The sequence below is a fragment of the Vidua macroura genome, chromosome 1, assembly GCF_024509145.1.
Source record: "Vidua macroura isolate BioBank_ID:100142 chromosome 1, ASM2450914v1, whole genome shotgun sequence".
NCBI lineage: Eukaryota > Metazoa > Chordata > Aves > Passeriformes > Viduidae > Vidua > Vidua macroura.
In genome coordinates, this window is record NC_071571.1 from 151,482,902 (window position 1) to 151,500,375 (window position 17,474).

Sequence of the window (17,474 nt, forward strand, 5' to 3'; positions counted from 1 at the left end):
TTTGCCCACAAACTTGACACCTAAATATTGCTCCAAGCCCCATCCAATCAGGGAATGTTCAAGGCCAGGTTGGATGGGGCTTGAAGCAACCTGGTCCATTGGAAGGTGATCCTGCCCAAGGCAGGGGGTGGGAACTGGATGATCCTTAAAGTCCCTTCCAAAACCCAAACCATTCTGTGATTCTATGATTATGTACAGATTTACTTCAGACTTCACCCAAAGGCCTTTACAGCATTAGGTAATTTTTTTTTCCCCCTTTTATCTTCATGGAATCTGCATTACATCCTGTGTTTTTGGGCCAAAAGCTTTGGTGCAGAATTTATTTCACAGCTATTACAAGGTACATTACGTTAATTAGGACACACATTATGGCCTGCTCTGTGCCCTGTGATAAATCACACCGTGCTGTGGTCTGGGGTAAACACTGCCATACATCTCTGGACACTGTTGCATGTTTGACCACTTCCATAAATACAACTATTCCTGTGGTACAAGTAGGATTGGCTACAGGGACTAATTTATCACCATTTTCTTTCAGCACATAAACAGTGTAGTAAATTCTGTAGCTTCCAGGGGAAAAAAAAAAAAAAAAAAAAAAAAGCAGCAGTGGGATTTCCTTCAGTGAAGTAGCATCACTTGTATTTTTTCCTTCAGTAACGCACCAATTGTTCTTCATTTTCCAAAAATATACTCACTGTGTCATGTCTAGTGTGCAGTCAGAGACTGGTTTCAGGCTTTCAAGCTTGTCACACCTGAGAAATTGAGGTGAAGAGAGGACAGCAGGCTCAGGCTCGTAGTTTTTAAAGACTTTGGTGGTATTACGAGCTTTCCTTCCAACTATCCCCACAAAGGTTTGTTCTTACACAAAAGCTCCATTTCAGAGGTAAATCTTATTCCATCAAATGTGCTGAATTTCACACACTGTTCAACAAATATGGGAGGGGGAGAAATCCTGACAAAATATTTCTGCAGAAGAGCAGCAGAGGTCGGATGCTCAATGTCCCACACACACATCAAATGTGCCACCATGAGCCTGGCATGCTTTCCTGGGGGGGGGAAAGCTTTATTCCAATGTGCTCAGGCTCCATCTAGAGCAACTGAGACAGTTTCATAGGCTGTGACCTCTCTGGGACAGAAGAACCAGAGCTGGAACATCACCTGGGAGTCAGATCATCACCCAATTAGAGCAGCACGAATGGGTCCTGGGTACTGGCAGAATTTAATTTCATAATTAGCTATCCAAACTTAGCCTACTGTTCCAAGCATACATCATCCATTGACTCATTGACCTCCAGCCCATCCATGCAAAAAGCAGTAAAAAAAAAATGCAAGGACAAAAAATAAAGTTCCACCCTGGATTATATTGCAGGTCAAGCCCCTGTTCCCCTCCCTATGGCAGAACTCACCAGAATGTTCCCTCACTTAAACAACCAAAAACATTCCCTACACCCCCACCAGATGCACCAAGAGAAAAACCATCCTTCAAGATGCTGTTTGGGGTTTTGTCCTTCCTGGACACTCTGCACTCACCACTGGCACAGGAATCTCTGCTGCATTGAGACTTTCCTCCTCCAACGAAGTCCTGCCCTAGGGACCACACAGATTCCCAAACTGCTTTGAACAGATAAATGATTCCAGCACAGGTTTAGCTAAATTTTCATGGACAATCCCACAGGCAGAACAGCTCTGGTGCTCTCCATATAGCATGGAGCCAGCAGAATGCCACCATTTACAAACATGTCCTGGATAAAAAGGACAAAAAATTCAGAAAGCAACAGCAACTTTGCCTCCAGGTCTGCCTTACCCAGAGTGAATTGGACTTGAGAGAACAACAAAGGAGAGTCCAAGCTCCCAGGAAAGGCACAAAAAAAAAAAAAAACAGCCTTAACATCATGCAAATGACAAAGAGAGAAGGAGATGAGGTGTTTTGAAAGGGGACCAGAAAATTTTGTATCAACTTGGAACCCCAATTCAGCAGGAGACAGCCTGACAGGCAGATGTGACAGCACAGAGAGGAGATCAGACAGAAGGAGTCAGAGGCTTAAAACTTCAAAGGACTGTGATTATGGCTTAGATCCTACACATAGATCCTGGAAACAAAGGACATCTCCATGTTCCAGAGTTTTGAGTGGTATCTCAGAGAGATTTATGGCCTTTGGCATGTTTCAATATTGGGATGCTGGTTAGCCCAGACTGGAGACATGGAAGGATGTGCACCATTAAAACCCCCTCGATCCCAGTGGGAGCCCTGTTCCATGAACTAAGAAAGAGGAGGATCCCTGAATTTGTCTTGTGCAGGAGGAGACATCACAAAGCAGCTTCCACAGGCTGGTGGGATGGAACTTCACTGCACAACACGAGCAAACATGACCAGCATCATGTACAGATTTGTTCTTCAGACCTAAACAGACTCCTAAGAAGGCTTCTGTGTGTGTTTTTACCTGAAGATCCTTCTTTGCATTGTGACTCTGGTCAGATTAACATTTCCACTACACTGAATTTGACAGTCAAGAGAGATGAATGTCAGCAGCCCAAGCAAGCAGATCAGTCAATGCACAAAACCCAGATAGCTCAACAAGAGCAAAAGCCAAAAAGTGTCAAGCTCTGCTGCCACTCCATTTCCACTCCTTTGGTTCTTCATGGCATTTCAGAGCTCAGCCATGCCTTGTATTGCCATTAAATATTTCAAAAGGTGCTGCATCAGCAACTGACAGCAGAGCTGTGTGGCACAGCTATAGCAGCAAGGCTACACCCTTGTCTTGACCAAAGTCCTTCAGAAAGGTCTCAAATACAGCTCCAGCAGGATAAAACACCAAAGCTCATCCTATTAATAGCCAGAGAAACGCCCAACTGTGAGCAATCACCTGATATCCTGAAACAATTCTGCTGCAGGCACTCCCACATGTAATGGGTCAGCAAACCCCCATATGCCAATTCAAGGTGAAGAGCAAATTCCATATTAAAACAATGGGAAACAATGGAAATTAAGGATGGGCAGCCCCACTTTCATGCCCAGGTTGAGGAGGTTGGACCACACAAGCAACAGCCACAGCAGTAGAACCAGAGAATCACAGAATATCCTGAGTTGGAAAGGACAAGGATCATCAAAATCCATCTCCTTGTCCTGCACAGAACACTCCAAGAATCCCACCATGTGCCTACAGGTGTATTGAAGCATTCTTGAACACACACACACCAGTCCTGAAAAACCAGCACTGAAAGTTAGGGTAGCAGCTTCCATCTTCTCTTTCCAGACACCCTAGAGACTCATATTACTTCCTCAATTACTTTGAGGGAAGAGCCAAGAAAAACAAGGCTGTGGTCCAGACATCTCTGCTGAGCCCACAGGGAAAATGGACAGTGGTTAGAGGATTGCAAACCAGGAATTTGTTCAGGAAGACAAAAATCCACAGCCTCAGATGTCCCACAGGAGTTGAGTTCTTTCCTCCTCTGTACAAATTTATGTTGTGTCCAGCTGCAAGGCAGAAGTGGCCAAATTGTGATATGCAGGAGGAAATTCAGCCAACAAGACAGCACTGTGCACTGTGCCTGTGTCTGAAGGAAAGAATTCGAGCTGGGCAGTCCTTCCTGGCTCCAGCAGGCACTCAGAAGATTCCTGGGTGTCCAAGTTTATGTCCAGCTGGGAGCATCTCCCTCAGCACCTCCAACCACTTCACTCAGCCCATTCTTTCTCAGGTGGAGGAGATGAAAAACTTCTGATATGGAGCCAACACATGGTGGAGGCTAAGCAAACTTAAATGCCACGAGCCAAAGGCAAAAGAGTTCATAAAATAACATTTTGCCACAGACAACCAGGCAGAACGAGATCAATCTCTAAGGCCCCTTCCAATCCAAACCATTCTGTGATTAAGAGCCCAATTATTTCCCATGAGCTGAGCTAAACCAAAAAGAAAGGTATGAAGATCTGGACCTGGAGATGCAGCCACAACAGCATAACCTGAAATAGCTCTGTCTTCATCATAACCCCACTACAGGATATCCAAGGGGCTGGCTGAGGACATGTGGGAAATTGAGACCTTGCCAACAACTTTAAAAATTCCCTAACAGCAATTCCAAACAGTGCCAAACTCTTGCCAACTGAAAAATAAGAGTGGGTACTCACTGAATTTTGCAATTTTTTTTTCCTGACTCACATGCTCCATGTTTTTCTTTCATAGAGGACAAACCCTCCCAATTTTCTATTTAAGCAGTGGAATTGAAAATCTCAACCACATGTACAAACAACCCTGTAGCTACCCCTCTGCTCAGAGATGAGATTAATTGCCACCAGTAAACTATTATGTTATCTGAAGGTCTGCAGGAGATATCGGTATTTAATGTATTATGACAAAGGTGCAATTACTTTAAGAAAAAAGGGGTAGAGTTTTTAAAACATAGAGCTGTATTTTATACCAAAACTCAGGATTACTTCAGAACATCTGCAGGCAGAAATAGGACCAAAAAAAAAAAAAAAAAAAGAAAGCCACAGGAGAACTTAATCATAAAAGACAGAAAAGTCAAGGTTAGTTTTATCCAGGTCATGACTTCTCAAAAGTTGGGATTTTGTTTGTTTTGCCCTCATTAGAGGGAGATGCTACTGCAGAAACCGTGGAAAAATTATGGGTGGGTTCACAGCTCGTGTCTGTGCCAGTGGACTTCTCCTTGGATAACATCAGATCTTTGCAAACCCTGTCAGAGCATTGCCAAAGATGATCTAACTGGGAATGACAGAGTCAGAAATCTCTTCCCTATCAAAATCAGTTAGAGAAGTCTATCAACTTCCAGTCCTGTAAATATTAACTTTCAAAAGCTATTGCAAAACACAGTCTTTTGGGTTTTTTAAGGAGAAAATTATTTATTGCTTCAATACCATGAGTCAACTTCTCTACTACCCAACTTTCTTCCTCCTCTTGTTCTCTAAAAAATAATTATAAACCCAAATTTTTAGAGTATATTGCAAATATCCCATCAGCCTGTAGAATGTCCTCCCCTCACTCATATCCATCTCTCACTATATTTAGGTACCTGCTAAATTAGACAGTAAAGTTTTCCTTTGAATTATGGCTACCCTATAGCAGCAGCAGAGACTATGTAAGGTATAAATATAGTTCTTAAAAGACAATTTGAGCTGTTTATCAGAAATGTCATTTGTGAGAGGAAAAAAAACAGTCCAGTCAAGGCCAACAGCCTCTGCAGGGCAGGTCTGGGAAAACTTCACCTCAGCCAAGGAACAGCATTTAGGACCATGAAATGGTTTGGGTTGGAAGGGACCTTCAGGACCATCCAGTTCCAACCCCCTGCTATGGGCAGGGACACCTTCCACTAGGCCAAGTTACTCAGAGCTACATCCAAACTGGTCTTGAACATTCTAAGATTCCCTTTTCTTCTAAAATTCCCCCACTTTCCTGAAAATAAATGTGGGGGAAACTTTTCAGCAGGGCTTGTTGCAATAGGACAAAGGGGAATGGCTTTAAGCTAAAAGAATGTTGATTAAGATTAGTTATTAGGACTAAATTTTTTACAGTGTTGGTGGTAAACACTGGAAAAGGCTTCCCAGAGAGGTGGTGGATACCCCATCCCTGGAAACATTCCAGGTCAGGTTGGATGGGGCTGTGAGCAATGGGATGTGGTTGAGGATGTCCCTGATCATTTGACTTGGTGACGTTTAACAGCTCCTTCTAACCTGAATTATTCCATGATCTGTGTCTTGTAAAGATTTCCACCACTGAGTGTCTTCGTTTAGCCTGATTTCACTGTAGTCACTTTAGGGGAAGGAAGGAAGTTAAGGAGGTTAAGGGAGGTTAAGGGAGGTTAAGGGAGGTTAAGGGAGGGAGGGAGGGAGGGAAGGAGGGAAGGAAGGAAGGAAGGAAGGAAGGAAGGAAGGAAGGAAGGAAGGAAGGAAGAAGGAAGGAAGGAAGGAAGGAAGGAAGGAAGGAAGGAAGGAAGGAAGGAAGGAAGGAAGGAAGGAAGGAAGGAAGGAAGGAAGGAAGGAAGGAAGGAAGGAAGGAAGGAAGGAAGGAAGGAAGGAAGGAAGGAAGGAAGGAAGGAAGGAAGGAAGGAAGGAAGGAAGGAAGGAAGGAAGGAAGGAAGGAAGGAAGGAAGGAAGGAAGGAAGGAAGGAAGGAGGAAGGAGAAGGAAGGAAGGAAGGAAGGAAGGAAGGAAGGAAGGAAAGGAAGGAAGGAAGGAAGGAAGGAAGGAAGGAAGGAAGGAAGGAAAGGAAGGAAGGAAGGAAGGAAGGAAGGAAGGAAGGAAGGAAGGAAGGAAGGAAGGAAGGGAAGGAAGGAAGGAAGGAAGGAAGGAAGGAAGAAGGAAGGAAGGAAGGAAGGAAGGAAGGAAGGAAGGAAGGAAGGAAGGAAGGAAGGAAGGAAGGAAGGAAGGGAAGGAAGGAAGGAAGGAAGGAAGGAAGGAAGGAAGGAAGGAAGGAAGGAAGGAAGGAAGGAAGGAAGGAAGGAAGGAAGGAAGGAAGGAAGGAAGGAAGGAAGGAAGGAAGGAAGGAAGGAAGGAAGGAAGGAAGGAAGGAAGGAAGGAAGGAAGGAAGGAAGGAAGGAAGGAAGGAAGGAAGGAAGGAAGGAAGGAAGGAAGGAAGGAAGGAAGGAAGGAAGGAAGGAAGGAAGGAAGGAAGGAAGGAAGGAAGGAAGGAAGGAAGGAAAGGAAGGAAGGAAGGAAGGAAGGAAGGAAGGAAGGAAGAAGGAAGGAAGGAAGGAAGGAAGGAAGGAAGGAAGGAAGGAAGGAAGGAAGGAAGGAAGGAAGGAAGGAAGAAAGGAAGAAAGGCAGGAAGAAAGGCAGGAAGATGGAAAGGCAGGAAGAAAGGAAAAGGGAAAAAACTAAAAATGGAAAGGCAGGAAGAAAGGAAAAGGGGAAAAAATAAAAATGGAAAGGCAGGAAGGAAGCAAAAGGGGAAAAAAGACAGATCTGTAGACACAGAAGGAAAGGAAAGAATGAGAAAAGGAAGGGAAAGGATAGGGAAATGGATGGGGAAAGGGAAAAAACACAGGGTTTTTTCTAGTCCAATTTAAGAGTCAGAGAAAAAAATGGAAATACCATATTTCCTTAACTGGTGCTGGGAGGGTGTGGAGCTATTTAAAAAATACAGTAATATGCCAAATGTACTAATTCCTACAAAAATCAATGTCCCCAGCCACTGGTTTTTGTTTCCTAATAGAGGTCCTGCATGTGCTTAAGTTAACTGAGCTTTGGTCGATACATGATGTAATTTTATGTATTTTTATTATAAAAATGCCTCCAGTGTGACAAAAGGCTGGTTCTAAGTGCAGGGGAGGATCCAGACTGTTAAATGCCCCTGGCAACAGCTTAATGGGAAAGCACAGATATTTTAAATTGCTTTTTAATCACTTCTAGATATTTCACCCCCAAAATTGTAACCACTTACTGAATAACTGCACCTTACTGGGAATGAGCAGTGCCAGCAGGCACAGACAATACTTTTCTTTTGGCAAAGGTGCTCTGATCCTTTGGAATAATATTCACACAGAACAGCACTGAAGTTGAACTTTTTTCAATTCTCTGCTTGCAGGTTTTCTTTATTTATTTCTGCATTTATTTATTTTTGTGTTCTGTTTAAAAACCAAAGTTGATAGATTTCTTTATCTGATTCCCAGCTGCTCTTTCAAAACAGACAGAGAACACTTTTTTTCTAACTTAAAATACAGTCCTAACTCCAAAGTTCCCAGGAAAAGATCCTTCCTGGCTGGCCAGCTTGAGCCAGAGCAGATCATCTCAGGCAATTACATTGCTGAGAAGTCTGGCATTGATGACATAAACCAACCTGCAGAAACAACTTTAAAACCACAAATGTTGATTCAAAACATCTTGAAATGCTGAAATGCTCTCCCTAAGTGACAGGCACTGTGCCATGGCCTCTGCCCTTCATTATCTCAACCCTCCTTGACTTTATGATCCCTCCTGCCCTGCTATAGGTTGTAGCTACCTGGAAAATGAGAGTGGGAAGCAGAGCTGAGTTGGGAAGTCACGAAGAATTTCAAAATTTCATCAACATTTCAAATTCTATAGAAAATCTCATTTTAGAAGAGAGTGATGTCCTTTCCCTTGGAATTCATACAACAGATTTGGATAGTGCCACAGGGTTTCCTCTTCCTACTGTTTGATGCTGGGTGAGTGTTTTTTGGGCTCTGGAGACCATTCCTGTGCAATCACTGCTTGTTTGCCTTCCTCTGCTCTGTAGCTGCCAACACAATCCTCTTCCAAACCTACACACAGCTCAACATTGTGATCCATCTCAGAGGGATGCCGATCACAATGTTGAACTGTGTGTAGGTTTGGAAGAGCTTTTTGTTGCTGGAACAAGAAGATCTGTAATGTCCCTTCCAACCCGAAGCATTTTATGGATTCTGTGATTCCCGGAGCGCCCGCTCTAACACCACCCCTTACATGGTATCTCCATCTTTACATACTGTGAGAGGACAGGGAAAAAGAGGAAAGATCCCAACCATGGCTCCATAAAATAACCTCAATTTTGCTGCAAGCAAGCTGGAGGGCTGCCATTTCATTCAGCTGAAATAGAAATACATTCAGCCTTTTGGATCTCTAAAGGCAGAAGTAACTCACATCAGCTTCTTCCTCTCTGCTCAGGAAAATAAAGGGACATCTGGATTTACCTCCTTTGCTGGTACCTTGTACAACACCATCTCTAGGTTGTCATCCCAAACCAGCACAGGAACCTGCCTGTGTGAGGGGGAGATGTTTTTAAAACACACCAAAAAATATTCAAATCTGGCAAGAGGGAGCAAACAGAAAGCTGCAAGGCCCAGGGATGCAGATAATTCAAAATATACTGACATGCCCTGTAAAATGGAGGCTGCAGCCAAAAATTCTGGCCTGACACAGGACAGATTCACTGGCAGCTCACTGCAGAAATGAAGGTGGCTTCACAAATGTCTCTGCCATAAGACAATGAGGCACCTGCTCTTGATTTTGGGACCTGAGCTTCTGTAAATTCCAGGTCAAAAGAGAAAAAATTGATCCCTCTCCTTTAAAAACAGGATGCATAAATAAATCAAATTAAATCCTCAACTCTATCACAGAATCCCAACCATATGTTGACAGCCATTTGAAAGAAGGAGGGCAAGGACAGTTTCATCTTTCCCCCATCACACTTTAGAAGAAAAAGAGAACATTTTTAGGCTGGAAAAGAGGTCACTTGAGCTGCTACCAGAGTGTGAGATGTGGGAACAACATTAATTTCTATATCCATGTGTTTTCAGGTGCTGGTGCTTGATCCAAACACCTGCACAGCACAGGAAAGCTTCCATCAATCCCTTAATATGCAGTGGAAATTAATCTATATTTTTTGAATATTAAAAACATCAAGGAGCTGCCCTTAGCTACTGCAATAACTGATATTTCACTTCCCTGTATTGCCCCACATTAAAAAGAAAAAAAAAAATCAAAATCATAGAAGGGTTTGGGTTGGAAAGGACCTTAAGGATCACCCAGTTCCACCCCCTGCCATGGACAGGGACACCTTCCACTATCCAGGTTGCTCCAAGCCCCATCCAACCTCACCTTGGACACTTCCAGGGATGCAGAAGCCACAGCTTCTCTGAGCAACTTGTGCCAGGGTCTCACCACCCTCACAGGGAAGAATTTCTTCCTAATCTCTAATCTAAATCTCCCTTCTGTCAGTTTAAAGCCATTCCCTCTTGTGCTGTCCCTCCATCCCTTGTCCCAAGTCGCTCTCCACTCTCCTGGAGCCCCTTTAGGCACTGGAAGGAGCTCTGAGGTCTCACTGGAGCCTTCTCTTCTCACAGGCAGATCAGCCCCAACTCTTTCATCCTATCTTCCTAGGAAAGGTGCTCCAGCCTTCTGATTAGAAATCCTTCCTTAACACCCAGGTTTTCCCCATCTGAGGAGCATTCCCAAATCACAAGAAACCCTCTTCCCATGTGGTGCACAGCAGACACCTCCCACAGCCAGACAGCAGCGCTGGCATCCAACAATGGAAACCTTCCCCCTATTTGCATGCTCGGCTCTGCCAAAAACAAAGCACACTGCTCAAGTGGGAGAACACCTTCCCACTTGTTAAGGGAAGGCCAGGGAATTTGTGCAGATCCCTGGTTCCTCAGAGGCAGCATTTCTCAAGGAAGACAACGGAGGGAGCTCAGAGCAGCAACTCTCAGTGCTAAGGAGATTAGGACGGCGGCCCAGGGAATCAGCAATCCCAGCACACCACATCCACACAGCCTTGCCCACGGCTGTCACTTTGAGGAGAGTTTGCTACAAAAACAGCACAGAGATTATCTTGTTCTCTTGCAGGAATGCAAGGAATTGAGATGCAGGGGAAAAGCAGCAAGACGGGAGCCGCAGGCTTTGTGGAGGCGAAGCCAGCTCTGCTCACTGAGCAGGGACCACCACATGGAGGAATTCCGGCCAGAAACCACCCCAGCGCTGGAATGCTGGCCAAGAAACTGGTTTGAGAAAACACAAAGTGTGCCAGCAGCCTGATGACACTGCCCATTGCTCTGAGGAGGGGCGCACTGAATGCCAGGACATCGTGATGAAGGCAGGCATAGGTAGTTATCATTTCAACCCACCACGCAGGGAGAAGAGTTTTTGGGTCCCCACAGTGCTCACATCACATGCTGGCAGCTGGGAGAGCCACACGAGGGTGTTGCATAATGGCTCTTTTTCCTTTCCACACACACTCAGTGGCATCCCACAGAGCAGTGTCACAGCCAGGGATCACGTGTGTGGTGAGCACACGGAGCAGCTCGCTGCGAGGGGAGCAATGGCAAGCCAAGTCCACCAGGAGTCCACAAAGAATCATGGAATTGTTTGGTTGGAAAAGACCCTTAACGTCATCAAGTTCCATCATTAACCAAGCATTGACTGCAAAGGCCACCACTATGCCATGTCCCCAAGTGCCACATCTGCACACCTGTTAAATCCCTCCACCACTTCCTTGGGCAGCCTGTTCCAATGCTTGCCCACTCTTTTGGTGAAGAAATTATTCCTAATATCACATCTAAACCTCCCCTGGCACCACTAGAGGCCATTTCCTCTTATCCCATCACCAGCTTTGAGCCCTTGTATGTGCCCTTGGACAAACAAAGCACCCAGATCCTTCACACCCCTAAAGACAAAATCAGCACATGATGGAACAGTTAATGAAAAGCAGCATTTGTGAGGTTCACCACTGACACCTGAAAAGATTAGCAGGATGGGGACAAGGAGAAAATGCAATGAGGTCTAGCAAGGACCTGGGCACAATGAGGACATCAACACATGGATATTTCATCTCCATTTATTTTAAAGGCTTATTTTATGGATAGTTGTGTGCACACAGATGTACATTTATGACTGGTAAAAAACACCACTTTTCCAATCACTGTGCCTATAACTGAAAGCACCAATGACCAGCCAGAGACAAAGGCAGAAAGCCACTCAGTGACACACGAAAAGTTTGAGCAGTGAAGCTGATGCTGGACACAAATCCAGGCACAAGCTTAGCCCCAGTCAACCTCTTACTTGCATCATCTGAATGGCTGAAGCACAGGTCAGGCCAGTTGAACGAAGTCCTCAGGGGGAGCCTGCTGGTCTACTTAGCAAGAAGTGGCCTCTCCAGACCTCAGCAGCCTCTGGCAAACACTTGGTCATGTGGATGAAGGGCTGGGGCCAGGGAGCACCTTGTGCCTGTGCCCTGTGCAGCCCTTCCAGCAAAAGTGCCTTCACCAGTGCTCGCTCAGCACAAAGCATGAAAAAGCTAAAAACAACTCCACTGCCTGGACTTCCAGGGTATCAGGAGGTGAAAAAGAACAAATCTGAGCAGGGAGAGATTTGGACTCTTTGCTGCACTGATGTCCTTCTATAGCTTTGCTCCCAAAGCACCACAGGTGGCTAAAAACCAGTGAGATTTTCAAGAGCTTTCCACACCCAGCTTAGAGTGTTTGACTCTTCCCAAAGGGTTTCCATCCACTTTTCTCATCATGCAGCAGATAGACAGGAAGAGCAACAGCCCCTTGGTACACATGGGGTGAGGGCAATCAACAAGTGTGCAAGAGCACAAAGACAACAGCGGGACAGTGACAGGACTGGACAGGTCAAAAAAATTGACGGAGCCTAAAATGTTGTCAACACAGCCAAGGACCACCATGACAGCTGGGGAGAGAGATCCTGACCCCAGCTTGGCTGGCACCATCAGTGCAGCTCCCAAAGCACCACAGGACTTTCACATTCATCACACTTGGTGTTCTTTACAATTCACTCCACCACCACCAATGCCCTGCACCAGGGGACTCCAGGTCCAGCGAGAGCAAGACTGGTCACAGACACAGAGATGCCACAACAGTTATTTCCCCCCCTCACTGCTGAAACAATCTGCCCCATCACCTGGCTAATTACAGCTTTCTAACCCATTGGTCCAGGTTGCTCCCACAGGCCACATTCCCATGTACCTCCTCCTTTCTCCACACAGAAGAAACTGCACATGAAAGTAAAAGATGGGAAGGGAAAGCCATAAAGCTGAGAAAAGATGCCCTTGGCAAAATTTGTTTTAAGGCATGACTAGCTGGTACTGAAAGCCAAATCCTCTGGTTTTCAGTCCAGAGTGGGAGGACAATTTGTGTTCTCTCTCTCCAGCCAGACGTGGTGCTGGGGGACTATTCAGGACAGCAATAACACCACTAAAGCTCTGTGCTCAGTCCTGCTGCAAGGAGATCCAGGGACAATGAGCACTGGTATTTAGGGAAACATCACCTCTATCAAAGGGGACACCCATCACACTGATTCAGCACCAGTGCTGCCACAGGTGACAGGAAAATTACACAAAGCACTGCTCCCTCCCCAAACACGACCCTTGCGGGGGATGAATCCGTTTCTGTCTCCAGGGTCACCAAGGAGGAGTCCTATAAATCTCCCTATGACCCCAAGGGGAGATAAACCAGGTAGGAGGGACAGAATAATCCTAGAAAAAGCCAGTGGAACTTGGCTGTGGCTGTGCTGCACACAAATGGATCTGCCACAAATGGATCTGCTGCTGGAGCAAAAAGCAATTTCCCTGGGAGGGGACCACTGAGCATCCAAGGGACACATGAACATCCCACCAGTGTGACACGGAACAGCACTCCCCTGCTTGCTTTTCACACTGCCCAGGAGACCAACAAGGCTTTACCACCCTGGCAGGAGTTTCCAAGATGAGGAACATGAAGTTAAACCTGAAGACCTACAGAAAAATACATTTCTCAGTGATTTCAGGGAACTTGGAGATGGAGTTTTTAGTAAGGCCTGTAGTTTCAGGGTAATGGTTTCAAACTGAAAGAGGGTAGAGGTTTAGGCAAGATAAAAGAGTTTGGTAAGACACAAAAATGTTGCTCATAGAGGTGGCAGGTGCCCCATCCCTGGAAAGATTCAGGGTCAGGTGGGATGAGGCTCTGAGCTAGCAGATGAAGTTGGAGATGCCCCTGCTCATTAAAGGGGAGTTATATCTGATGACCTCCAAAAGTTGCTTCCAACCCAGGCTATTCCATGATTCAAATTCTGCCCAGCATCCTTAAGCACCCAAGTTTCAAAGCACTGCCCTCTCCACATTTATTTTATTCCTGTGCATGGTTTGCTCAAGAGATCAAAGACATGGAATCAGCAAAGGATCAGCACAATGAGAACACAGGGAGAACATGAAAATATGGCCAAAGCTCTGAGACAGCTCTTGGATAAGGTCGCTTTCCATATGTATGAAGATAAAGCACTCCCTCCCCAGCCTCACCAGCAAAAACGTCCATAAACCAGCTCTTCCTTTTGGCAACTCAGTCCAAAAGGGAGTGAAACTCCTATAAAATGAAAGTCATGGGAAAAAAAAAAAAAGTTTCTGAAGGGAAAAATTTTATTTGCATCTGCCTGAGCCCCATAATTCCATGTTCAGGTGACTCTCTCCTGAGGAGATGTTCTTACCAGCTGCTTCCCAAGTCCTTCTCTCCTGGGCACACAAGACTTTCTTCTAATCTGGAAGAAAAAGCAAGACAACTGATAAATGCTGGGAAAAAAAATCTATTTCAATGTCATGGTTAAGGACATGGCAACCATCAGCACACCAAGAGCTCTGATATCCAGGCACATCCTGCAGCCTCTGAGCTGGGCTGCAGGAACAGGTACAAAAACAACTGTTGGTTCCTCAAAACACCACTGCTGAGCATGGGGAACAGCACCTCCTCTGAAAAGAAAGTTGGTATGAATCTTTAAAATTCCTAGAAGGTTTCAATATTTCCAGATTAGCAACAGTACAAAAGTAGGAGGCTGTAATTGTTTGCAGAATACCTGCAAAAATAATAAATAACAAATTGAAACCTTCAATGGAAAAGGAGAATCACGTGTTTAAGTGTCCAGTCTTCTTTAAGATCCCAAACCTGCTGTGGGAGGAGCACTCTGGCCAAAATCCACTTAAGCATTTCAGTGTGTCAGATTTGAGAGAAGAGGGAGAACCCTGCTGAATCAAGGTCTTGGCATTTCTCACCAGCTGCTTGTTTCTCTCTCCTGCTGGCCTTCAAACATGTACACACACTCCTACCTTCCAAGAATTTCCAATTTTAGCTTTTATTCTAGAAACAACACCTCCTGGTTACAAAAGCAGCCGATTTTGCTGCCAGAAAAAAGCACTGGTAGAACCCCAAGGGCAGGTCCTGCATTAGAGGAGCACCAGGCAGCTCTCAAGAGCTCACAGAAGGCCTTTTAATTAATACTCCTACTTGCTTTGCTCAATTAACACCAGTGAGGAAGCCCTTCACACACGGCCTTCAGCTCTGGTCACTGTGGGCTGAACACTTTAAAAATCCTTTTGCATTTATAAATACTTCCTATATAAATGCCATACACTTCCTACATGCATGCTCTCTACAGAAAGCTCCGTTAAAAAAAATTTAAAAATGTATGCAATTTCCCCAGAGAGAAAAATACAGAGATAAAATTGCAGCAATGATTTATATCTGCCCAGAGGAGCAGAGCAGCAATCCCAGCCCTTGGTGACCTCTGTGCAAACACACCAAGCCAATTACACACTGACAGAGGATTTTCCCCTCCCAGAGCAGCAGCTTCTTGTTGCTCGGAGTGAGAAACATCAAAAGGTAGTGCAACTAGTGAGTGTGTGTTACTGAGCAGGCTGAGGACAACCAGCCTCGAGGTTTAATCAAGATTTGGATCCAGCTGTGTGAGGGGTTTTGTAAACATTGATCTTATGGAGTTGTTACATCTGGAGGATGTAATTCCCAATGACCTGCCTGTTTAACCTATGGAAATCACCATGGGGCAAGTCAGCACAATCCTCCCACTCCATCCCTTCTTGTTTGCTGTGGCCTCCATCAGCAGATGAGTGCTAATCCACCTCATCCTTCAGTGTCCCACACCTGGGACATGCTCAGCAGCACTTCCATATCCTTTGGCAAGATAAAAGGCAAAACACGAACTTTTTAAAGCCACCAGTCATAGCCAGCAGCTGACAGAAGAAATGCTCTCAGCTTCCCAGAGTTACAAAACAATTCAGGTTAGAAAAGACCTTTCAGATCCATCAGTCCAACTGCTAAGTACTGCCAAGGCCACCACTAACCCATGTCTCCAAGTGGCACATCCACACATCTTTAAATTCCTCCAGGAATGGTAATTCAACCATGTCCCTGGGTAGCCTCTTCCAGTGCTTGAAAAAACTTTCAGTGAAGAAATTTTTCCTTATATCAAATCTAAACCTCACTGGTGCAAATTGAGACCATTTCCTCTTGTCCTGTCACTTGCTGCTTGGGAAGAGTGGGCAGGACATGGTGATGTGCAGCCTGCCAATCCTCTTGTTTGGCCCAGGACATCCTGGTTCCAGCTTCTTGTTGAGCCACACCATCACTGCCCTGGTTATAAGGATGCTTTTTCTCTTGGACATCCCAGAGCCCCTTTTCTTCACCCTGTTTCTTTAGGAAAAAAAAAAAAAAAGAAAAAAAAAAAAAAAAAAAAAAAACAACCAAAAAAAAAAAAAAAAAAACCACAAGAGCTGAGAGCTAGGAATTTGTGACTTCACAGGCCATTCCTTTCTGCTCCAGAAAAAAAAAAAAATTAGGAAGACTATGATGAGGAGCCTGTAAGAGGTGCATTTAGGTCTGGATTTTAACCATCACAGGCTCACTGTCCTTGTTTCCTGCAGGATATTGCTCGGAGTAGCCAAAACCCAGGTGACTCCAGCAGAAGAAAGAAATACAGCAGCAGGTACTTCAGAAGATCCAAAACTCAGCTCATCTTACCAGTGCCCACAGGGACACTGAAATTCCAGATCCCATCTGATCCCCAAAAGACAAAGTTATCCCTCCTCCTGAGATGTTTACAAGGGGGAAACCACCTCAACTTCCCAGCTGGTGCTTTGAGTCTTCCTGAGTCTGCTCCACCTATGCTGTGCACTCCATCATCTGCTTGGAACTGGGATGGGAGCATCCTTTTCTAACGCCCTAAATGCACCAGCTTAATTATTACACTTTGGGCTTTTTGGGGGGTTTTGCCTATTTTTGTATTTGTTTGAAGCATTCAACCATGGGACAAAATTATTTCTGCCTGCGCTGAGTGAGGAAACACTCCTGACTGTTTAGGTGGGATTAATTTCAGGATTGTGGCCAGGCTGAGGAAATTGGTGGCAGAAATCCTTCATAGCTGGATAATGAGGTTGTGGCTTTATGAGTAATTCTCCTGAGTTATGTGCCTGGCACCTTGAGTGTGGGTGACACATTCCTTCCTCCCCTCCATTTTTGAATGGGAAATGTCATCCAAGTGCACAAACACAGTATTTATTAAAAAAAAATAAAAATAGCAATAGCTCAACTCATGAGGTGGAGGCACAGATTGCATCTCACTTGTACAATGTACAATCACCCGCTGTCTGGAGGAATTTCCCTGCTGGGTTCTCCTGGGTTCTCCAAGAATATCTCCAAACTCCATCACAACTGTACCCAATATTCCAAAAATCAAAAGCGCCTCTGGGGTGGAAACCAGGACAGTACCAAGCCAAATCAACAAAAACACTCCCCTGAACGCCTCTGTTGTAACAATATTTTTGATATGAAGAGATGAATCCAGGCTTCCTGACTCTCTGCTGCTGAGCCACCTCGCATCCATACCCTTGGTCCTGCACATACTGTCCGTGCTGATCTCATATTCCTCCTCCCAGCCCAAAACAGCATCCCTGGATTGCAACCAGCTGCCCCTTTTTGAGCAACCAAAGGCTTTCTCATGGAGGTCAACTGAAGTTTTAATGCTGTCAAAGCTCAGTTGCAAGGAAATTAGAGAGGAGAAAGAGCAGCCATTTGTGGAGATGCCTCTGCTCCAGCTGGAGCCATCACCTTCCATTACTCAGCTCGCTTTTGGGAATTCTCCACGCCTTCCCCTCTGCCATGCCCAGGCACTAGACATGAAGACAGCTAATGACAGTTCCTGCTGGCATGACATCCACCCCACTTCTCCTGGAGGATGAATGAGCAGATGGG

The 17,474-nt window shown here is 45.2% G+C and overlaps 1 protein-coding gene across 16 annotated transcripts in view; it reads right to left on the reverse strand.

Annotated features, from left to right (window-relative positions):
• Positions 1-17,474, reverse strand: part of TSNARE1 (t-SNARE domain containing 1) — a 452,764-nt gene that overhangs the window by 394,058 nt on the left and 41,232 nt on the right. For 13 of the 16 annotated variants that reach the window (XR_008436580.1, XM_053974698.1, XM_053974688.1 and 10 more), the window contains one exon: positions 13,924-13,974. The gene's annotated coding sequence lies outside the window, so the exon portion shown is untranslated. Of the gene's footprint in view, positions 1-695; positions 753-2,217; positions 2,255-13,923; positions 13,975-15,709; positions 15,918-17,474 lie in introns of those variants that run through there. The other 3 variants (XM_053974717.1, XM_053974645.1, XM_053974732.1) reach the window with 2 other exon arrangements.